Here is a 25,251-nt window from a genome sequence, read left to right on the forward strand (position 1 = left end):
TATGTTGTAACAAATTACCACAACAGAAATTTATTTCCACCTAGTTCTGGAGGCCAGAAATCTGCAATCAGTTCCCCTGGCCACAAGTCGAGGGGCTTTGAGCCCCCATGCTCTCACCAGATTCTCTAAAGGGCAGTCTGTTTCTTGCCTCTTCAGGATTCTGGTGGATTCTGACATTTAACTAGGTGACTAGGTTATGTGGCAGGATAGAATATAGCATCAAATGTGTTTAATACCCCCTGGCAGCTCTAATACCACCTGGGAGGATAGAGGCTGGGCCATGACATTCACTGTTCCAGGAATATTCAGAGTCAAATTGGAGGAAAATAGGTTTTATTCAAAGCCAGCTTTGAAGGAAGATGGAAGAAACTTAATTGCTTCAAAAGTTCCATCTCTGAAAAGCTCTGTGATCAGGAAAGCTTTTAAAGGGGGAAATGAGTGCATCAGGACAAAACACAGACATTTCACAGGTTTCACCTCCTTTGGAGTCTTTGTGGCCCAAAGGAATTTTTATAGGTTTTGCCTCCTTCTGAGTTCCTGGAGTTCCCTCATCATATCAAAAGGAGGTGACTTCCTGTGGCCAGCAATTGTATCCTCCAAATTTCAGGGGAGGGGAGACCCCAAATATAGTCTGTTTCAAATGTGGCTGTAAAAATAAAAGAAAAAGCATCATAAAAGCATCATTGAAAGAGCTTTTAAAAATGGAGTCAGGAGGCCATTAAGGAAGGAGAACATAGGCTTGCCTTAGACCATTGTCCCCGAATGTGGACACTGAGTCACTTTTACTTCTTGATGGCACCTGGAATAACTGGACAATTATATTGCATACAGAGATTTAATATGTGTACAAAGAGGTCATTGCACTCTTATTTTATTGACATTTTTACTTTATATGTGTGTATATATATATATATATATATATATATATATATTCTTTTATTTTATTTTTGTCCAGAAGCTATAATCATGTAGATCCCATGACAACAAAGATGTCCTTCCTTTCAGTATCCAACAATATTATAGTGTGTGTGTGTGTGTGTAAATGTGTGTATCACATTTCTCTATCCATTCATTTGATGATGGACACTTAGTTTGATTGCATGTCTTGGCTATTGTGAATAATACTATGATGAACATAAGATGCAGATATCGCTTCAATGGACCAATTTCATGTCTTTTAGATATTTATCCAACAGTTGGACTGCTAGGTCATATAGTAGTTTTATTTTATTGCATTTGTTGTTTGAGGCATGTCTATATTGTTTTCCGTAATGGATCTACAAATGTACATTCTTGTCAAAAAGACAAAAGAGAACATGGCGGTGAGAATGTGAAGAAAAGTGAACACTAACATACTGTTGGTAAGAATAGCCATTCTAACTGAAGCTGGTGATACTTCATTATCCCACTCTGTGGCCACATAGTGTCTGATGAATATGAGCAGCTATCCTCTGAAGCCTTGGAGGCTGCTCATATTTGGGCCAAAGATGGCTTTCATATCCGAGTGCAGCTCCACCCTTTGTATGTCATCCATATCGATAAGATTTGTCCTGTGCTGGGGCTGACAGCTCCAAACAGGTATGCAGGGGTGCCTTTGGGAAACCCCAGGGCACAGTGGTCAGGGTTCACATTGGCCAAGTCATCATGTCCATCTGCACCAAGCTACAGAACAAGGAACATGTGTTTGAGGCCCTATGCAGGGCCAAGTTCAAGTTCCCTGGCCTCTGGAAGATCCACATCTCAAAGAAGTGGGGCTTCACCAAATTTAATGCTGATAAATTTGAAGACATGTGGCTGAGAAGTGGCTCATTCCTGATGGCGGTGGGGTCAAATATATCCTCAATCGTGGTCCCGTGGATAAGTGGCAGGCCCTGCATTCAAGAGGCTTTCCACTGTGCTCTAACCTTCTTAAAATCACACACACACCAACAAATCCTGTATTGTCTCTAAAAAACAAACAAACAAAAAATTAGTAATTCTGAGTATTTTTACATATACCTTTAGGGCATTTCTGCCTTCTCTTAAGAATTGTCTGTTCAGATCTTTTGCCCTTTTAAAAATAGGATTATTTGTTTTCTTCTTATTGGGTTGCTTGATTTACATATTGGGGTATTTGCCTCTCTTGTGGGGTACTGGAGATTGAAACCAGGGGTGCTTGGCCACTGTACCATATACCCTTTTTATTTCTATATTTTGAGACAGGATCTCAAGTGCTAAGGTCTTGCAAAATTAATGAGGCTGGCCTCAGCCTCCTGAATTGCTGGGATTATAGACATGTAACACCACGCTCTGTGGAATTTGCCTCTCACCAGATGTGCTCTCTTCCATTCTGTAGGCTGTCTCTCTTGGTTGTTACCTTAGCTGTGCAGAAGTTTTTACTTTGCTATTATTCCATTTATCTATTATTCTCTCTATAAGTCCTATATAGACATTGGTAAGTTTTCAGCATGTCTATGCAGATATTAAATTAATAACATTTTCAAATAGTCATTTTCATTTTAAGGTAAAACTTGAAGGTTCTAGGCCTAATACCTCTTTGTGACCATTCCTTAGTTTTCTAAAGCATAGAACCATCTCTGGAGACAACGGTTCAGTCATATTTTATATACTCTTGGAAACCTCTGCATTGGAGTATAATCATGTGACTAGTTATTATCAATAGAATGGAAGCAAAAATGGCATGTGTTATGAATATTCGTAGGCTTTTTATCAGCAGGATAAACTTCCTCATGCTTTTTTGCCTCTTCAGCTAGTTGTTTACAAATGATGATAAGCCTTCAAGTGTCGTAAAGGCACGAGATATTCCAATCCTGTACACCCACAGTGAAAAATGGGTCCTTATAAATACAGGTCAAAATTTTGGACCATATGTACTGTCCAGCTGAGTGCCATAGAGCAAGTAGCATTTCAATTGCAAGTTATAATAGGTCATAACCACATGCTAAATCATGCACACACCATCAAATTATGGTTATCTTCCCATCTGGATAATATGAATATTATATTTGGTAGTCAAGGCAGACCTTGATTTGTCATCTGAGTTTCAATGCCATCCTCTGTCTGCATTATCCACTAGTATCCTCATTTGAGAAGATATTTCTGCTGGTGTTTTTCACTGACTGTTCTTTGTTAGTTTGCCTTTCTTTATCTCTTGGATGACCTTCCTGGACATGACTTCTGGCCCTGTTCACTTTCAGAATTTGCCAGTTTCTTTGCTTTTACTCAGCTTTCAAATCTGCCTTACTGTGCTTACACCAGTCTATTGCTTGCAGAAGGCCTGAAATACATGTGTGTGTGGTGGGGCGGGGGGACTGTCTTTGAAATAATGAAATAAACTGATGTTGAGATAATTGCAGGAAAAAACAGAGTTTAGTGTCAAGGGTTGATTAAAAATAAAACAGAACAAAAAAATTATCTATGTGCCATAAGTAGCAATAAAACATGAGGAACAACAAATTCTGCAAGGCTGTGTGTGCTTAAATGATTCACCTGCTAGGATAACAATCAATTTTGAGCAAGTTCAGCAGCTCAATAGATGCAAGATATCCTTTCCAAATCTGAAGCATCTATAGGTACTCTCCCAAGTAGGTCAGGGTGTGTCCCCTTTTGCTATTGGAAATTTGTTGCAATAAATTTTTTGCTGCCAACAGAGTTGGCAACAAAAACCTTTAACTTCTGATTGCCCATTAGACTACACTTTGTGAAGTGTGGAAATCTATGTGCCACTAAGAAAAGAAACAGGCTCATGTTAACTTAAAACAATGGCAACTAAAGTAGAGCCTAAAGAGGGGGAAAAGCCCAAACTAATAAAATAATCTCAATCATCTGTTCCCCAGTTGGCTCATCAACTATGGGAGTGCACCATTGGCATTGATTTTTTTTAAATTTTATTTTAAAAGTAATATACTAACATCAATAAAGTCAGCTATCTTTATATTAGATGAAGATTATCCTACAGTTCTAAACAACAGCTGTGATCACTTTAGCCTGAATTGATTCTCACCCTGTATTATTAATGTCTCAGTCATAAAACATCATCAGAGATAGTACATAGCACAACCTTCATTCATAATTCCATACTGTATAATCACCTGCCCATTGTCTCTAATTCATAGCCACACCTATTGTGAGATTGGTTCCTATGTTAATAGAAGTAGCACACATGAACCAGTAAATCTACCTTCTAAGTATGACTGTTTCTTAACTTGTTTAAATGTCTTGGGTAAATACACTTTTATTTCTTTTCTCAGAGATTGCTAGTAATCTGTTTTAACTGTAAAATACCAATAAGATAAATCAACAAACACACTCAATGTATTTGAACAAACCCTATGCTGTATGTGTGAGTGAAACACACAATCAGTATACCAAGGTACCTTGGGAAGGACTGGAGTGATGATGAGGATGATTAAAAAGTTTCAGTGACAGGGAAATGTTATCCATTCAACATTTTCTGCAGTAAGCTCCTGCCTGTTAAGCATTATCTACTCCCAGCTCTGGTCTTGCACCTGTGCCCTCTGATTTAGATATTGACACACCACTTCATAGGACTAAAATTCCCATCTATTCTTGGTGCTGCACCGAGGTCTTCAGGCTGTTGGTAGAACCTCTGGTAGGTGCTACTGCAACTAAAATGCATCAGTGACTTTGCATTTCCATTTGGGTGTTCACAGCACAAAAAGGCTGTATCTGGTTATTCACTTGGAAGAAAATATCTGCCATTCCCAGTGGTTCCCAGTGGCTTTCACTACTTTTTCTGGTAGTTCATATATTTTTAACCACTTGGCTGATGATGTGAAGTGAAGGAGGGGGAAAGGATCAGTTTGACTCAGTTACCTTTATTTGTATGAAAGAGAGAAAGCTGACTTACATCTCCATAACCCATCCTGGATAATGGAGATGACTGCCCCACTGCTGTTCCTGAGACCAGACCCACAGCAAATGAACATTGTTTAGAGCCAGTTTCTCATCAAGACTAAATCACTAGGCTGATGGATTATTGCTTTTTGGAGATAAATTATGCTTTTAATTTTGCAAATGCATTTGGAGCTGTAAAGGCACACATATCTAGATGTAAAATTAAGAGCAATGCTTTAGATTAAGTAGCTTCCTGATTTGCATTCTGCTGAGCAGGACCAATAGGCATGGAGTGGTCTGAGTCCCTCATTTTCTAGTATTTAACATTCTGTGTCTCAGTGACTGTGCCATTGTGGTTTATTTCCCATGTCACAATAGAAACATGTTTATTTGCCTTTAATTAAAAAAACGTACTCTAATCAATAATATAAAAGAACATAGCACTAGATCTTTTTATTCCACAAATGTGTGCAGGGCCAGAAAGTAAGATTATGAGAATATTCAAGTAGCAGCACATTTTTCCCAAATCCTATATTTTTTTGAGGGTCTACAAATAGTAGGAGATGAAGTATCAACTTTAAATTTATTTGCTTACTTTGGGATTGCTATTAAAAATACCCTCAAATATATGTATAATGGAATAGAACTGTCTTAATAGGAATCAACAGTGGGTGAATAGACATCTATTCTCTTCTTGTGTGATATCCCCTAATTTCTCATTCTTTTAAAGTCAAAGCAAAAAATCAAATAATAGCCATACCCAATTACACACATTCATATGTTCATTCTTAAACTTACCACACTTATATTAATACATTTGTGTAATAACTGTGCACAGAGAGATAGCTCCATATATTCATGAACTTGTGCATATACTCAGAACCCAGACATATAGAAACTCAGGCATGAAATTTATTTACATATTTATAAACACATGCCATAACATATCCCTCTCATCTCAAATGCCCAAGCCAAATCCAAAAACTCAGTGATGGACACTCTAAGCAGACACATTCAAAATCATAATAGTAATTATAAAGCCCTCATGCTTCCTCATGGAAACCATATATGTCATTCACTATGAGATTCAAGTGTGTATGTGATTGTTGATGGGGATCTTTCTCTCACTAGCAGTAGTGACCAGTGCTATGATATGTTTCTCTATATGCTGGATGAAAGTCAGTTCAACATTTTCTCATATATCAAAAATCACTACTGCACAGAAGAATCTCTTCTTAGAACAGCAGGGAGATCATTTTGGCCTACAGGTCTTTAATTGAATAAAACAAATTGATCATGAAATTTTCTCTATATGTATTCAAGGTTTTTTTGCTACTATTAAAAAAATAATCTAGGTCTATCTTTGCTTGTTGTTCACCCTTTACTTTTGCCTGGTTTTTGGGTTGCACTGAGAGAATTAGTAAAAATTTACAGAATTCAATTCTACAGCATCTTGAAAATGGAATACTTTTAAGACAAAAGAATAAAATGGGGAAATGTCTTCCATAATAAAAACTGATCTCATTAATTTCTATCATCTTAGGTGCCTCACTGTCGGGTCAGAGATGCAATGCAAACAGCAAAAGCGATGGTTTCTGTCCTTACGTAGTATATATGGCATATGTTTATGAATATGTAAATGAATAAGTAATCAAGATAATAAATATAATACTATAATAAGAAAAAATGTTTGAAAAGAAAGTTACTTTGCTTTGTTGATTCTTCTTTATTGAATGCTATACTATTATTATTATTAATTATTATTTTTATTTTAGTATGGGTGTTTCTTTGTGGTAAAGAAGATCTGGAGAGGGAGGAAGGGAGGAAAAGGAAGGTCCTGGGGAACAAGATTGATTAAAATTATGGGCATTTATGAATATGATATAATAAGTCTACCTATTATGTATACTTACAATGCACTAATAAAATGTATTAATTTTTAAAAAGTGGAAGGAAGAAATCTTACACTGAAGAAATTTGAACAATTTTAAATGTTCAAATGAACTTCTCTGAAGAAGAATTAACATTTAAAGAATAAATAAGGTAAGATGTGATCTTAAAGTAACAAAAACAGAGGCTTACACATAAAGACTTATCCGACTGGATATTATGCTAATAATTGTATTATATGTCCTCCACCAGAATTTAAGTTCTCTGTGATAAGGGAATCTATTTTGTTTCCTGTTTACTCAAAGTAGTAGGGACATAATGTACCTATTATATAACAGGTGTTTAATAATATTTTTCTTATGCATGAATTCTTGCTTAATACTTAAACGACCCTTAGAGTTCAATACTATCATGATATCTATCTTATTAGTAAAATATTTAGTCCTAGGATCGATAACTGACTTTCCTGAAATCAATAGGATGCATTGCAGATCTTTTGAACTCATAATTACTCTGCCTTCCTTTCTTTGAGTCCATAATTCTTTTCTTAATAGGATAAATCATGGAAAAATGGCAGACACTCCTTTCAGTAGTGAAATGACCAGCAAAGTAAGGTGTAATGATTGTAATACACTATGTGATGTGATATTGTGTGATTATAAAATACAGTTGTGTTAAGAATTTCATTGTCGTCTTAAATCTAGAATACATTTTACCTTCCATTATGGGAATTATAAATTAGCAATTATTCTAAAGCATCATAAAATTAAATGTAGTATGATGTACACTACCCACAACCTTTACATTTTAAATATTTGCTTCAGATATATTTTTAAATATAAAGTTGAACCTCTCTTAAATTCTGTTTTATTTTCTTTTTGAGTATCCACAAAATATATAGAACCATTTTGTTTCAGAACATTACATAAATGATAAGTTCATGGCATTTGTTTTGTTTATCTGAAGTTTCTAATATGTGTTCATGTTTTTACTTGTAGACTTGTTTTATTCACTTTAACAGCTTCTTTTATCAGATTAAATAAATATTCAGTTATTAATTCTTATCTGTAGGGGATTAATACAAGACAGCATATGGATTCCAAAGTCCAGTGATGCTCAAACTCCTTATATAAACTCATGAAGCACTTTCATATAACCTAAAAAAAATACAAGTAGATATTTAATGAGTAAAGTCCCTGAGTAACATTGCATGCATACATGGACATTCATTCTAATATACATGTGTGTATAAAAATATATAAATCTATACTTCAATGCCTATGTTTCTCACATGTGTGCCTAGGTATAATGGAAATACAGACTAGTTATAGTGGGATACAGAAAGATCACTTTGACATGAATCATACTCTTTATCTACTAGTGACAGAACATTGGGCAAGTTGGTAAATGTGAGTCTTAGTTTTGTCTTTATTAAATGTATTTAGGCAGAAGCTATCCCTCTAGTGTTTTCTGAGCACAAGATACAGTGTGTGTAAGGTGTCTAGTAGTGTTGCTTGGTTAGTACCCACAGTGATCATGATGGCAGTGAAGAGAATGAGTGGATGAAGAAGAGGACCCCTCCCTACACTGACAATGAATTGGGGAACAGATACCTAGGCAGAATAATAATACAAAGCAGTATGCTCTGAGTATCTCAAAATAAGTTTCTATATTTCACAGTAGAAAAAGAGGGAGATATATTTTAGACTTAATATTACAGAAAATAAGCTAAGTGCAATGGCACATGCCTGCAGTCCTAGTGGCCCAGGAGGCTGAGGCAAGAGGATCGCTAAAGCTAGTTCAAAGCCAGCCTCAGCAACAGCAAGGCACTAAGCAACTCAGCAAAATCCTGTCTCTAAGTAAAATACAAAACAGGGCTGGGGACATGGCTCAGTGGCTGGATGCCCCTGAGTTCAATCCCCAGGACAAAAATAAATAAATAAATAAATAAAGGAAATAAGTTATGGTAATTACGAAAATTAAAATAAAATAACAAATGTATTCCCAGGTTACATATGTGGAAGAGCATCTCAACATGTAAAAGAACATCTAAAGTGATTGAGGTAATTTATATGTTTTTCATAGTTACTTTGGTCTAAAGCATAGACACCCCCCCACCCCCCCACACACACAGACACTTACCCAGTTGGTTCTTTCTGTGTCAAGGAAGTCTTTTATTCACACTAACCTTTGCCTCTTGAGCATAGAACTCATTACCAGTGAAGGCTCCTTTGGGAGCTCTAACAAATGAGTTCATGGCTTTACTCCAGTTTCTAATGGACACCTGTCTTAGTGACAAATACCACTTTCACAATGAGCGCACCTGGATCCCTTGGCCACCAGATCACTACCATGGCAAAGAGAATCAGTTAAGCATCCATCCTCCTGTAGAAGATGGAAGCGCTCTTTTTTTTTGGCCACAGTTTTCCATTTCTATCAAACAACCTTGACAAGTGTGCATGCATTAAGGATAAATGGGAACTCACATGTGGAGGTCCAGAAATTCCCAGACTGCATAAAGAAAGTATAGATATAAGGAAAAATGTGGCATATAAATTTAAAGTGACCAACAGTTAGTTGCATCTCCTCCTATGGGAATATAAAACCCATTTCTCCACACTTTGAATTGGGTTTGCTTTGTGAATTGCTTTGACTAGTACAAAGTGACAAATGGATTTACTGATAGTTTCAGAGCCAAATACTCAGGTCACCTTTGACTGCTTTGTTTGTTCTGTGAGAAAGTTTTTCCAAGACCATCACAAAAGAAAGAATAGAACTCTGGAAGATGGAAGGATCGAAGAAAAATCTAAGGAGCCCCAGCTGAGAATCTGTACTCATTGTTAGACATGTAGGTATGTATGTCTCAAACCTTCTGTCCCCACTAATGAGTGATCCCAGGTAAAACCAATCCAACCAACCATCTAAATTGTGAGAAATGATGAATCACAATCACTTCCAGTCGCTAGGTTAAGGGGTAGTTTGTTACACAGCAATAGATTACTGATACATTTGGGCATGGGTATAACTGAATTCCATAAGTCTTTCTATTTTATCCCTGACAAGAAATATAGATAACAAGATTGGGGTTAGTTACATTTCTAAACATGATATCATAAAGAGGAAATGACCAATGGTTATGGACTCCACAATTAAACAGATTTATTCATTTAATAGCCGTATGGGAATATGGCCAACACTTGCATTCTCCCTATACTCTGAAATTCAGTCCATCTTGTTTGCATTCTTCCCCACCCCATCTTTCCTCACCTCTTCACTCAAACTGATCAAAGCACTGCAGAAGTGTGCTGTCTATTATACACAGTCATTCACTCTCTCTTGCTCATATTCCTTCATTTATTTACCCATCCATTCAGTCTCTCACACATCAAACATTTATTGATTATTTATACTCTATGAGGTAATATCCGGGAAACATATTGATATGGTTAAAATAAAATCCTATAATAGTTGCATATCCCAAATCCATCAATGAGTCTAGAATGGAAAATGAATAAATAAATGGAAGTTCCATTTTAAAGTACTCACACTACTTAAAATAAAGATCTAATTATAACTGTTTTTCTTCTTTTACTAGATATGTGTGTATCTATATTTATGTACATATATGCTTAAATGTGCAATGAGCATGTATAAATTATATGCATTTTTCATGAATGCATGTCTTTCATGGGTATCCATGACTGCATAAATTTCTGGATGCCAGTGGGTATAACATATGTGTTTTAGCATGTGTTTATGTGTATGTTTATGCACACTTAAAAGCAGATAAGTGTGCATGCATAAAATATGCATACAGTATGGAGATATTTGTGCTTTCAATGTGCATGCATAAGTGTATATGAACATGAGAAAAATAGACTTGATAAAGAACTCATAAGTCAGTTCAGGGCTGGGGCTGGGGCTGGCTCAGTGGCTTAGCAGTAGTGCACTTGCCTGGCATGTGTGAGGCACTGGGTTTGATTCTCAGAGCCACATCTAGATAAATCACATAAAGATCTATCAACAACTAAAAAAAGCTTACAAAAAAGTTGGTTCATATTCTACCTACTCCATAAAAAAGTAGAGTATGCCCATGTTTTTCGATTCTGTCATCCTTGCTTCGACCTTCCCAAAGATATTAAAAATAGGGAGATAAACAATGACCCCCAAACTTGCCACACTTCGAAGATTCTGTGTTTATTTATTCATCTCCAAGCTTCACTTCTGGGTCCTAACACTTTTACAGGAACACCACAGGTATTATCATTTAAATAAATAGATCGTGACCATCAGTATCTTCAAGAAATATTCAATAAGGAAATATCAGGTGAGATGTAAATAAGTTAATATGTAAGAAAACTGAGCATTGATATTTTATGTTGCCTTTAGAGATGAAAAGATCACTAGTCAAGGGCTTTGGTAATACTCATTGACCTCTGAAAGGTGCCACATCAACTCCACTAATTAAAGACCAGGGAATTTCAATGAAGCCATTGATGACAAGGATTACTGACAGAATACCCTTTTAGATGGTTAAATGAGCAAAACCTCAGTTAGCAGTCATCACCCATTTGGAATGAATTACTGGCTTTACTTCCTCACTGCACCCTCAGGAAGCCTTAATGGGCAATGTGTTTTATTTTTCTAGATTTAGCAATCACGCAAGATAATGATGCTGCAAAGTTCCCATTGTCTTACCTTGGAGACCCCTGCCTGCTCAATATGTTCAAGTTATGTTTGGGAGGTCCCAGCCTCATCAAGAAATTTTAACCTCAAACAAACAAGGAAAACTCTTATGTAATTTGTTGTTTAATCCTCAAAGCAAACTTTTTAAGCATCTGAAACATACTCAGGAATCTCCCACTTTACTAATCAGCCTTGCTACAAATAAGACTTAATGCACCATTTAAGAAGGGCTGTAACAACAAAGCATTTTCTGTTTGCCATTCATGTACATGTGTTGTTTTATTTTCTCTATACAGCATGCATAATAGGTCATTGTTATTATCCCTATTTCAAAGATGACAAAACAAAGGCTTAGAGGAGATTTAAGAACCCGTATGGCATATGATAAGAACCTGGGAAAACTGGATTGAAAGTTACACCTGATTATACACATTTACTCATTCACCATGTGTTTGCTTAGCACAGTCCATACATTAGAACTTGCTCTAGTGGGTTGGAATGTAGCACTGAATGAAACAGACAAAAAAGCCATTCCATGAAAGTTGATTGAATTTTTCAATGTTAATACCATTCCTGACGTTCATAAAAACAGGTTTTACCTGGGTGCAGTGGAGCACGCCTGTGATCCCAGCAGCTTGGGAGGCTGAGGCAGGAGGATCATGAGTTCAAAGCCAGCCTCAGCAAAAGCGAGGCACTAAGCAACTCAGCGAGACCCTGTCTCTAAATAAAATACAAAATGGGGCTGGGGATGTGGCTCAGTGGTCTAGTGCCCCTCAATTCAATCCCTGGTACCAAAAAATTTTAAAAAATGCAAAACATAAAATAAAAACAGGTCTAATAGTTGTGAATGATGGGAATACTTTCAGAGAGAAAGGATAAAGGGATTTAAACAACTTAGACAATACTTAGAAGATTTTGTAGCAAAGGGCAGTAGAGAAAAAGGGAAAAAGCTGGAAGGGCCAAAAAAAAAAAGTGGAGCTGTGTTATTTTTTCAATGCTGGGGCCTGTTGGTTAGAAAAGCAGTTGGCTGCACAAAGGAGAATACACAGTGAAAGAATCGCGGGGAATAACATCAGGTTTTAAAAATAGCAATTTAAATGGGAGAAGTCAAAGAAGCCTATATAAACATACAGATGAGTCAACAGGGAGCTAGGTGGCTATGGAAATCCTATTTTTCTTACTATTATTTTTTTTCAATAAAATAGAATAAATGGTTTAGGTTAGATATGGTCATGGAAAGTACGAAGGCTTGTGGCAAACAGAAAAGATAGAAGAGACTTAGAAAAGCAGACACAGACATTGGTACAGTCTTTCTCCAGATGTTTAAATACTAGCTTCCAATGGAATTAGCCATTGAAGAGCCTTGTGACTTTGGGCTTGGCAAAATTAAATGTTAGTTTCTTCGTTTATGGAGTTCATTTCATTCATGACATGGTTTTAAAGTGCAAAACAGTCCCTTAAGTCTATATGCAATATTTCCTGTAATGTACCAAACTCACATGAATTTTTCTTATGTGTTCCTAAGAAATCCATTGAATGAAGTATCTGTAATATTTTGTATTATAATATAGTTTGCATAGATGTACTCTTGATTTGTTGCCTTCTTTGCCACCACATTGTATGTGGTATCATTCCAAGTTAACATCCTCCCTCTTTTGTAGAGGAAGACAGGAAAATTCAGAAAAGGTTGAGTGATTCATCGAAAGTTACCCAGGGCACTTTGGCTTCTGTAGAAAATTGGGGCATCTGATTTATGATTTAGAAGCCTTGGTCACAGAACAAAAACAAATCTATTAAAATAGAAAGAAAGAAAATTGACATTCAGAAACTTAACTTTGCTCTTCAGTGTTTCTATGACAATTTAAGTCTAATGACTTCTGTAGATGTTAGAGGTCAGGGGCCTCTGCTTGAAGAACTGTCAGCCTCAGGAGCTGAAGACAGAGGATTTTAGGGCATTCAGAGGCCCTACACAGAATAGCAAAGGAAAGAAAGAATGATGCAAACAGGAATCAACTCCAGGTAATATGGGTGTTTTTCTGAATCACTTAAGTAATCGCAGACAAGCAGAGGAAGATACTGAGTCTTTCTTTAGAAGAAAAAGAGCTGAGATAATAGGCACTTCTTCAAACCTTGAATCTCATGTTTTAAGTATGCACAACACATTTTAATTATCATCACTATTATACCATTCATCACCATGCTGCATTGTAATAAGAGGTAATAGGATGCATTGTCCCTTTCTTACATTAAATGTGTCAAGTACCATAAATAGGACAATTGACATAATTGCTGTAAATCCCAGACTGTGTATATATGTGGGTGGGAGTGGGAGAGATGTTCACCAAACCCTCACTCACAATATTGCAGGATGAATTTACATAATTGGGTCTAAAAATGGTATGTCACCATTAAATGTACTCACAATTCTTGCCTCGGGCTCCACACTACCAGCGCCCCCCTTTCCAGAGGAGGAGGGCTTGCTGCAGTGATGCTCCTGCAAAGCCTCCCATTTATTCTGTGGGTTAGTTAGAGACACACAATAGGGCACATTATTGGAAGCAAACTGATTAGTTTGTTAAAATAAACCTTCTTTTATTACCTTTGAGGAAGGAAGGGTCACAGGAGATTTCACATTTTCATAATGAATGGACAAAGTGAAATTAAATATCTTCTAAAATTAAGTATCCTCTAAAATATTTATATTCCAGAATATGTCATGACATGTTGGTGGATGAAGGCCACCTGACAGGGATTTCAAGTACTGTTTACTTACAAAAGTCACTGTGAATTTGTAATACTATCTTACCTTTAGAAAATCACCCAAAAGCCAATGTGGTATGGTGGCACACTCCTATAATCCTAGCAGCTGAGGCAGGCAGGAAGATTGCAAATTCAAAGCCAGCCTCAGCAATTTAGTGAGGCCCTAAACAACTTAGCGAGACATTGTTTCTTAAATATATATATACACATACATACATACATACATACATACATACATACTGGGGATGTGGGATGTGGGGCTGGGTATGTTGCTCAGTGGTTAAGTGCCACTGGATTCTAGAAAAAAAAAAAGAAAAGAAAAGAAAAACAAGATATTCACCCAAAAATAACCATAATGGGAGAGGTAAGTAGTCAAGTAGAGACTATCCTCTCCTTTCTCCAAAGAAATAATGTAGGAGAAGAAATTTAGGAAATTTTCAGGATGGAGGAGGGAAAGCGAAGCCATTGAGATCTGAAAGCTTTCTATTCAGTCCTGGGTTAGGCAGCCTTCTACCATGAAAGTCAGCCAGATTTCTCTGATCTGCACAATGGCAGAGGAGAGTCAGGGATATCATAATTTCTGTCTTATCCTGTACTGCAGGTCTGCATCCTTCCTCCTGTTTGAAATACTGTTATTAGAACAGTCTTTCCATGAAAATTGTGCTAATTTCCCATTATGCTAAGCTTTACCCTTAATTTTGTTCTAGAAGGGGCCAGCATTTCCCAAAGTGCTCCATTTTGAACACAAACATTTAGAATCCTTGTGTTCATGTCAATTAATTTTCCATAAAACATATACAATGATTCTATAAAAATTTAGATGGGCCTATACATTTTCTTGCTAAATAACTTTATCTTCTCATTGCTAGTAGGATAAAATCCATTCTTGGTAGCATGGTTTAAAAAGCTCTTTTTGATGTGACTCCCGTCAAAGGTACCAAAGTCATTGTTCATTTCTCTCCATACCTCTACCCTCCACCTGACCCCTGTGTCTTCCACCCTTTTACTTGTTATTGCCCCAGGGGCCATAGTAAGCCACATTGCTGTCCACTAACCACGTCCTCTTCCAAGAGGACAAGATGGGGGCCCTTATATCTCAGGGATACTCTATGCAGATGCATAAGTCATATATCCTATTTAAACTCCTTCTACTGGTATACATTAAATATTACATCCGCTGAGACATCTTTAACGACCATCGATCAACTTATGCACAGGCAATTTAGATATTCCAGCTAAAGGCTTATATAACTTCCACTTCCACTAACTTAGCTCCTTTCCAAACTCAGTCAATGACATCCTCATCATGCTCAAGTCAGAAACCTGGGAGCCATTTTTGACATTTCCTTTTCCTTCAGTACCTTTCCGTTTCCTTTGTTCTCTAAATAATGCTTCCACAAGTTATCTTTCCTAGACTTTGAAAATGCATACCCTTGAGTTAACCTATTTTTCCTCCAATTCTTCTTTGGCTGTTCTAGCCCAACAACCATTTCCTCTCACAATGACCCTACATTGCCTCTCTCATCACCCTCTTCAACTCCAGGACACCTCTAGTCTAGTTTCCATAGATGATAATGATTTTTGAAAACACTAATCAGATGTCAATCTTCCTGCTAAAAATATCTTAGTGGTTTCCCACTGAACAGTAAGGAAAGTCCAAGTTCCTTATTGATATGAGAAAAGCTGGATTCTGTCTACCTCTTGGCTCCCCAAATCAGTGTTGAATATCAGTTGAAACAGCTGTATCTTATCTCTTAGGAATGAATTTATCCTCTCTTCACCAAGACCATTGTGACCAGACCCTTCTCCCTTCATCTAAGTACTCCTTGTCCTCTATTCCTTCTCCTCTTCATCCCTTTAGAACACTCATTTTTGTAATTTTTAACTGTCCTATAATGAGAGCAGGAAATATCTTGACTCATGGATCACCGGTATCCTTACAGTCTAGTCCAGTGCTTGAGCCAGAGCAAATGCTCTATACATATTCATGGAATGAATGAAGAGCACAAATTACACACAGTGATAATTACTGTTCTAATTGTTTTCTACCCAGATGTACTGTTTGAGGGTGGGATCAGAGTGGACCCAACATTAATTGTGAATTTCCTCCCTTTATTGATTGATTAGCTCAATTTCTTTTAATACAAACCTGATTTTAGCCATCTTTTTTATACTGAATTTAGATTAAATAATAGTCACTAAACAAATAGTTTGAGTTAATGAAGGGATGAGTTCATAAAGTAACAAATATAGGTAGCTTTAAATTTCCACTAGGACTCAAAAATGAAGAAAAAATAATAATTAAAAAAATATTAAAGGAACATGCTTGCTATACTCTTATCATCTTGTTGCAAATTATATTAATTAAAGCTGTCAAACTTTAAATCCCTCACAAACTTATTTTACCGAGCAAGTGTCTTTCATATATATGCATGCATATGAAAAATATATACATGTACACACACACACACACATAAAACAATTGCTTGATAATGCTTATATAATATTGATATAAAACTTTTTTTATTTTCTGAGTGGGGGCAAACTCAGAGCCTTGGCCACACTTAGCAAATGCTCTATCACTGAGCTACATCCCCAGTCCTCTCATATAAATTTTAATTTCTGAGAAAGATTTTTTAGGAAAGTTGTTGAAGAAGAAGCCACAAGGGACTTGGAGGAAGAAGACAATGATTTAAATATTGGCTCTGCCAGTCACAGTTTGTAAGACCTTACACAAGTCCTCTGAACCCGATGCACGTTCCTCTTCCCACTTTTGAGATGGACTTGTGGCTGCCTTCCATCAGGCTGAACGTGGACATGAGCCTGTATGTTTCAGGGCTCGAAATACAGCAGGAATCAATGAAGGGTTTTCCACTTAATATCTGCCATCCAAGCTTCTGTCTTCCAAAGTGTGAATACGGTATCATTTTGCTGGGGTTTTTGTTGTTTTCCTTTATTACAACTGTAGAGGAGATTTGGCTCTGACTCTAAGTTCCCTTGTTTGTGACAGCTGTCCTCACTCCATGGCGTCAGGGATCATTTAATAGCTGATTTTGACCATACATATACCAGCAGCAGTCAAGATGCAGTTCTTCAATCTTCTCTGGAATGGCAGATGGCCATAGAACCATCTGTGCCTTGGAGACTGAATCATTGTAGGAGAAAATGTGGAAGGAAATAACCATTTTCTATCTAACATACAAACTTTAAGCTGATGGAAAATAATAAATCATTCCAAAGATATCTTGGTCCTTTATGGATATTTGCAACTTTCCTCTTCCAATGTGCTAGAAAGAAGGCTGCTTTGGTGGTATTTTTTTAACATAATAATAATTTACATTCATGGAGTGTTGGATACTATTTCCGGGACAGAGTACTTCCATTCATTCCAAATGTCATTTATGGACCACCAATTTCATGTCAATCCCTGAGATAGGAAGATGAATATCAATCAGCAAGGAATCTCCTCTCAAGGGACTATATAAGAGTGTATGATAACATTAACAGTGAACCCAGGCCAGACTCTTCCCTCTCTTTCAGAAAGATTGGATGTACACCATGGTCCCCATTTCAAAGTTGAATAGACTGACAACAGAATAGATAAATGACTCATTCAAAGTGACTTATGATTCGTCTGTCCTCTACAATGAATGATTCCAATAGGCAAACTTTACCAACTTGGACGAATAGGAAAAAAAAATTATACAGAAATAACATATCTAGAGTAATGAGTCTATTCAAATCAGCATGCTTGTCTTATTTCATAGGCAAACAATAGCACACATTCATTGCTAGCAGTGCTACCAATGTTGAAAAGAACTCTTAATAAATAGACAAGATGTGCAATTACCCAGTTCACAGGATTTTAAAATCATGCTAATAAGGTTTTTAAAAACATTATTACATGTTGAAAAAAATGTTTATGCTCTTAATGTGTTCAATAAGTTCTTCCTTTTTCCTATATTCAAAATACTATCTTTATTGTAGTCTTGCTTTAACCATATCAGGTTGTTACATTTTCTATAATATCCATGTTCTCAACTATACCTGGAATCATCTTGTCTCCTTGAACACCAGGAAAATGTTACTTGCTCAGATAACAACTCTCCTAACTTCTTCAGATAGAATTAATTGGAAAGTCATTTGTGATCCCACAACACTATGTAAATATTTCTACTACAGCATTTTAGTCTATGATACTGCAATCAGTTCCTTATCTGTTTGCATTAAATATATACTCTTTGGCTTACCCCATCTTCATCATTATTGACAACAACAATAGCTACGAATGCTTATTATAGGCTTATGTTACAGACACTGCACAAGTTTTCCTAATCTAGAAATTCAGCTATTATATTCCATTTTACTAATGATAAAAAGAGAGATTTAGCCAATTTCACACAAATATGAATGTGGAGGTTATAAGATTTCAATCCAGGTAAACAGGACTTTATAGCCTAGAGACCTTTTAATTATCATACCAGAGCTTATCTCAGTGTTTGACACACAGGCTTTTATCAAATATTTTTTGAATTGCATTAACAATTAATCTTAGGGATCATATAGGGGAGGCCTTTGGTCTAGTCACATTCAAGTAAGTACACATTGCAAATTAGTGAGGTCCAGATTAATGAGGACCAGGCAGAGTTCTGGTGGTGCTGCTAGCAGATGCTATAATGATCTATTATTATAGCTAATAATAATCATAATTACAATCTGAACTATGTGTCTTGGCTGCATAATTTTCTGGCTACATAATTTTCTCTGAGTCAGACTAGAACAGTAAACTAGATAAAGATATGATGTTGCCTGCTGCCTATAGTTATAGCTATTTTAGACATATTGGATAGAGGAAGGAAAACTAAAAATCTTGCATCCCACACTATTTTTGGGTGACCTGAAATGAAATAAAATCCGTAAAGGAGATGTCATTTAAGGAATTGCTGAGCTGTATCTTAGAGTCATGTGGTCTACAAGATGAAATCTTTACTTTATTTAGTACCTACTATATGCTCAATGATAGATGTCCTTCTGTTGTCTGAGAGGATAGGAGTGCTAGAAATATTTATCATTCACTTGTAAAATGATAAAACTGGGTCTTAAAAATAAGCAGAAGTAAAGTCAGCAGGAGAGGGGCAGATGACAGATGAGGAAACTGGACAGGAGAGAATGGCTTTGATATGGGCCCAGGAGCGTATCCTTCCTTGCACCTGCCTATTAGGAGAATACAATAATAGGATGGGAAAGCATCTTAGTCCCCAATAAATGGAACATTGCATATTAGTAGGCAGGGTCACCACATGTCTGTTTAGAGCCTCTTGACTCTCCTGGATCAGGTAATGCAGTATTTGACATTCAATGCTGAGTTACCATTCTTTGCCTCCTTTCACTATTACACATTACAATATGTTTTTTTTTTCTTTGTGTGGTACAAACAATTAGACTTGAAGAGAGGTAGAGACCTTATTCAGTGATTGAGGCTAAGAGATAGGCTATTGCTCACTTTACAAGAGAGTTCTGCATAGAGACTAATAATGATGTTGTTGCTCCATTTTCCCAATTTTTAAATTTTTTTTCACATATACATACAGACTTTGTAAATATCATGGAAAGAAGTTGCCAGTTCAAAACAGAATGTACATGTTTTTGGATCTTCCAGCAAAATAGGATCAGCAGTCAATAACAACCGCAACTTGCCCTCTAATGTAGTCAATCTACATTCTAATCAGAGGTACTACACTCTACATACAGAGACCCAGATGCCTATACTTTTCTTCCCATAACAATGTAAATTATTTGTTCCTCATTTGTACTTATTTAGGTCTCAAGAAGCCCATTTAGATCAGGTATTGCTCTCTCTGTCTGAGGCGTGAGGGCATTGCTTTTACAAACGTGTTGGCTGGAATTCTTTTGATGGCAAGAGGCAGAATTTGTGTTAACTTAGACAAGAATCACACAGAATCAAACAGAAGTGACTCTGGTTTAAATAAGTCCATCAGCTGAAATCCTAGTCCCCAGTGTGGTGGTATTGAGGAAGTGGGATCTCTAAGAAGTGGAGCCTAGTGAGTGGTAATTAGGTCATAGGAGCTATACCCTCCTGAGTGGGTCAATATTGTCTCAAGGCAATGAATCAGGTCCCCTCTGTTTGAATTAGTTATCACAAGAGAATGTGATGATAAAGTGAGCCCACCCCACTTGCTTGGCCCCTTTTGCACAAGAATTTCCTAATTCTCTGTCCAGTTGTGATGCAGTCAGGATGCCAATGTCATCAGAATTGTGAATGAAATAAACCTACTTTTTAAATAAAATACTCAGCCTTGTGTACATTGTAATAGCAAAACAAAACAGACTAAGAAGTACAAATACACAAACCACAGGCAGGAAATAGACAAATTTATCTTAATCAGCAAACCTCAGGAACCTCACTCCCACTAGGGTATCTCTGTAGGTCCCTTGTCTGTCTTTACCTCTATTCTCTGTCATTGCAGACCATCTGCCTTTATGCTACATCCCTAATAGTCTAGTGGTTAGAACTTGAACTCCTCAGCTACTTCTAATTGTTAAATAAAAAGTTGGGAGGTAGTGACTGACAGCTCTCTAATTTCACTACTTAAACAACCTATCACAGTGAGAGGAAAAACATCTCTTTATTAATTCATTTTAACATAAATTCCATGGAAAGTACTCTATTTAGCAGAGCTTGGGTTAGATGGGCATCCCTCTACCACTCAACATGACCAGTGGTTGAAGGATGGAGTGAAACTTTTAAGAGCTATGGTAATCTTTGTGCAAACATACAGTTTGAAGGAAGGAGAACAAATTCTATAAGCAATAGTTATCTATTCCGGGAAAGGTTAGGTGTGTTATCCTGAAGATTGATATTCAGTAAATGATAGATAAGAAATTTAAAGCTAAAGGATTTTCCCCCTAAGTAAATGCATTATTTTCTCTTTCATGCTAACCAATACAATCCACAGAAACACTTCACCATTTGATGAGCTAATCTTTCAGTTTGCACTTCACATAGTAGACTTATCATTTTCCCCATGCCACCAATCACTACCGTCTCTGGAACCTCTAAACTCTCCCTCCTGCAAATTCTTCTTCGTCCATGGGTCTCCATGCTTTCCAAGAGATCAAACATGCAGACAGATTAGGGGTCTCCTTTCTGTCCAATATTCTATAACAAATACAAGTGTATTTTACACTTAAAACTCTGATTTTTTTTACTCTTTGATATTAGAGTCCTTAGTTTTGTGCATTTGTGGTTGTAACTGTAGATCTTTTTTTTTGTCCCTAAACCTGTTTCAAGCTTTTAAAGTCAAGGATCACAGTTTAAATGTTCATGTCTGATAAGATGTTAGTATGAGGCTAATGTTATAATATTTGCATTGTTAACAAAATTTGATTCATGTATTTTTATAGAACATCTATTAGGAACAAATAGCTATTCTAAGCACTGGATTAATTGTTTCCTTCTCTTGTTGTTTGCACATAGCCTTGTCAATAGCTTAAAGAAGAGCAGGTGATAAATTATGTTCTACTTCTCTCTGTTCCCCCCCAAATCTATCCCTCCTCCTTAACTTGCTTACTTCGTTCTAGTCACAACACATTGCTTATTAGTTCTAGAACATATTGAGCATAATGTTGTCAAACAATAAGCATTGAATTTTTTATCTAAAATGCATTTTTATATTGACTTAAAATTCACATTAACCTTAGCAAACTCTTCAAAATCAGATCATGGATTTTTTCCCCCTAGAAAGTATCAATAATCACTCCCTTGGAACACGGGAGTCTCCCTTATTCCATGTCTGTATGTACATGCATCCCATACCCCTTTTGAATTGTTATCGTTTGAAAGAGTGGCATGACAACCAGGGCTCATTTTCCTGGCATGTGTGATAAATTGGGCAAGGGAATAGCAGCCGCCTGCAGATCCACCCAGAATGCTCTCAGCCACCTTCTTGTAATTTAAGAGGGTCACCCTGAAGGGAAATGGCCACTCAAGGCAGCCACTGTGGCAGACTGGAGTTGTCAAGCCACATCCAGCTGCTTTATAGATTCAGTCCTTTCTCCTTTCTTCTGAACTCTTCTCCAGTGCTCACCAGAAAGCACCCTAGAGAATCAGCGTAACTATGTTGTTATTAAAATTCTTTGTCTAGACTTGCTTTCTTTCTGCCTTCTCTTTCTTTGTGAAAGAAAACCAAACAATCATGGTGTACCACAGAATCGGATACAATCAAAATAGTTCCAAGATGACACCAATTTTGTTTTTTTAAGCACCGAATCACAGGCATTTTTATTTCTAATAACAAAGTACAGTACAGATATTTTGTCTAATTTGTTTTTGTGTTTAGCCTTGGGGATAGAGGTCATTATAACCATCTGGTAGAAGTGGGTGAAGGAAACTCAGATGAAAACAATAGCATGCTGGGAATTTTCAACTGAATGGATAAAGAAAGTGTGGCATATAAACACAATGAAGATTTACACAGTCATTAAGAAGAATGAACTTATAGCATGGGCTGGTAAACTGGAGAACATCATGCTGAGTGAAGTGGACCAGACTCAGAAAGTCAAAGTCGAAAGTTTTCTCTCATATGTGGAAGTTGGACCAAAATAAGGGGAAAAGAAGTGGGTGATTCTATAAAAATAGGGATATTAGTGGCGTAATAGAAAGAGATTGAAAGGTCGGAGGAGGAACCGGAAATAGGAAGAATAGTGGAATAAAAGTGACCAAACTCTCCTATGTGCATATATAAATATACCATGGTGAATTCCACAATATCTAAAAAATATTAATTTTTTTAAAAAATCAATAAATAAGTAAAAGGAAACCAGTAGAGAAAGGGGATCAAGGTGTAGGAGGAGGGGAGGGAAAGAGGAAGTACAGAGGAGTGAATTGGAGCAAATTATATTTCATGATTGTATAATTGTGTCAGAGTGAACCCCAATATTACATATAACTATAATTCACTAATAAAAAAATTTTTATCTTAGCACTTCAAAGCCCATACCTAATATGAATATCTTTCCACATGCTTTTGAAACTGAGAAGGCTACTGTCTGCTTACTTGGAATATTCTTTAGCTTTCTCTTCCTCATATTTCCTCCTGAAAAATAATATTCATCTTTTGATTTCTTCCAACAGAGTCTCTGCTCCATCACTCTCTAGTTGGATAGCCCTAAATAAGTTCTTATATGTCTCTCAGCCTTTCTCCTTTGCCATTTTGATAATCATACCTAGCATATGGTAAAATAAGCAGTATACACTACGGAAGGTAGCTATAAGTGTCCGAAGAATAGCCAATGTCAAAATATTGGTGAGAACATGCATTAAACAAAAGCCTTTTGTTCACTATTGGCTCTGGATGTTATTTATTCTGCATTATTTTTGTTCAGAACCAGAGGAAAAACTTCCAACCAGATGATCTTCCTACTGTCACTTTCCACACTTTATCTGTAGCTCATCATTGTTGTTACAAACTGAACACTGGCCACAGACTCCAGATGCTTATATATAAACTTTTCGCTATAACCAAATTGATCTCTTTACCAACAACTGAAAATACCATGATTCCTCTATTTCTAATGCTTGTACACAGATCTGAGCCTCTTCCTGTACACTCTTCATAAATATTTTTACCTAAATCATGCCAATTTTTGCATTCCCTGGTCTCACCCATGTTACTAATCTTTTGTTTTCTCTCATAGTCCTCCTGATAATTCTCCTCCCAAAGCTCTAGCTTAATCCATTCTGTAACATGCACCAGTAGATTTATCCTTGTTGATTTGTATTGCCACTTTTAGTTGCCTATTACCATGCAGTATGTCTTCAATCAAACAGACCTTTGGAGGCTGGGTCATCATGAGTCTTTGTATGTTACAGGGGCCAAATGATGACAGTGATGATGATATTAATGAGGGTGGCCTTGGTGGCAGTAATGATGAGGATGATGCTGTTACTAACGGTGATGATGATGATGATTCTAAAACTTGTCAGCACTGGGTCCTGGGTGGCCGTCAACCAGTTTGAGTCAAAGAAGGCCAGATTATAGTCACAGGAACAGTAGATGGAAGATTGTTGCATTAGTGTAGAAAGGGAGATTGTATGGGTACTAAGGATCAAGACAGTGCACTTAAGTCTGGAGTCCATGTAACCCTATGAGTTTAGCAGTTTAAGACCTGGCCAAAGGGAGAAGTCAGAAGGACCAGACAGCAGAAGGGCTGAGTCATGAGCTAATGATTGACACTGATCCCTACAATCGATCTTGAATGAGATGTTATGTACTCTGAGATGGCATGTCCTAGCCTCAAAGTGATAATCATGGATTTGGGAAGAGGAAAGGACTGTGTCCAATCCTAATTTTCACCCTTACCAAGCACAGGACCTTTGCTATTTAATGCCTCCAAGCACATGTTTCTTCTCTTTAGTGGGATAATGTGCCTCAGAATTGTTGTAACAATTAAAATAATGAATGTTTATAAAGTGCTTCACACAGTGCTTGGCACACTGTTAATGTTCAATTATGAAAGACAAATAGAATAAGGATAATTCAGTGGATGCGATGGCATGATGACATCCTGCAGTTGGCAGTCATGGGGAGGCAACGGAACCTCTCTAAGTGGCCTACACTGGTTTATAACAGGATGCTGGGGAATTGGGAGGCGCAGACCCTAGTCCCCGACAACAGGCTAGCAGGATGTCAGGACCATAATTGAGTGGGCTGAGACAGAGATGGGGAATTTAGATCCATCGTTGAATTGAAGTGCCAGGCAGGGAGACTGAACATGATGCCCAGCATACAAATGGGCCCAAGGCAGCAGAGAAAATCAAGAAGAAAATGTGGTGCACCCAGGATCTGGAAGTGTGTCCGAAGCATCAGATATGAAGTAGAAATTTAAAGCAGCAGGACTCCCCCCATACTATGCACTCTGGTGAGCCCAAGGCTAGTGTGCCATCTGCCCTCATCAGGAAACAGATGAAGCCAGGTTCATAGATGAAAAATAGCCATTTCCAATTGTGATGCCCCAAGGAAAATGGGGGTGTGCAGC

The 25,251-nt window shown here is 37.0% G+C and overlaps 1 pseudogene; it reads left to right on the plus strand.

Moving 5' to 3' along the window:
• Window positions 1-1,316: 1,316 nt before the first annotated feature.
• Window positions 1,317-24,232, plus strand: LOC124097308 (large ribosomal subunit protein uL16-like; annotated as a pseudogene).
• Window positions 24,233-25,251: the final 1,019 nt, after the last annotated feature.

Source organism: Marmota monax, unplaced genomic scaffold (genome assembly GCF_021218885.2).
Source record: "Marmota monax isolate L192 unplaced genomic scaffold, Marmota_monax_Labrador192_F-V1.1 WCK01_AAM20220418_F8-fsc00020, whole genome shotgun sequence".
In the NCBI taxonomy this organism is placed as follows: domain Eukaryota; kingdom Metazoa; phylum Chordata; class Mammalia; order Rodentia; family Sciuridae; genus Marmota; species Marmota monax.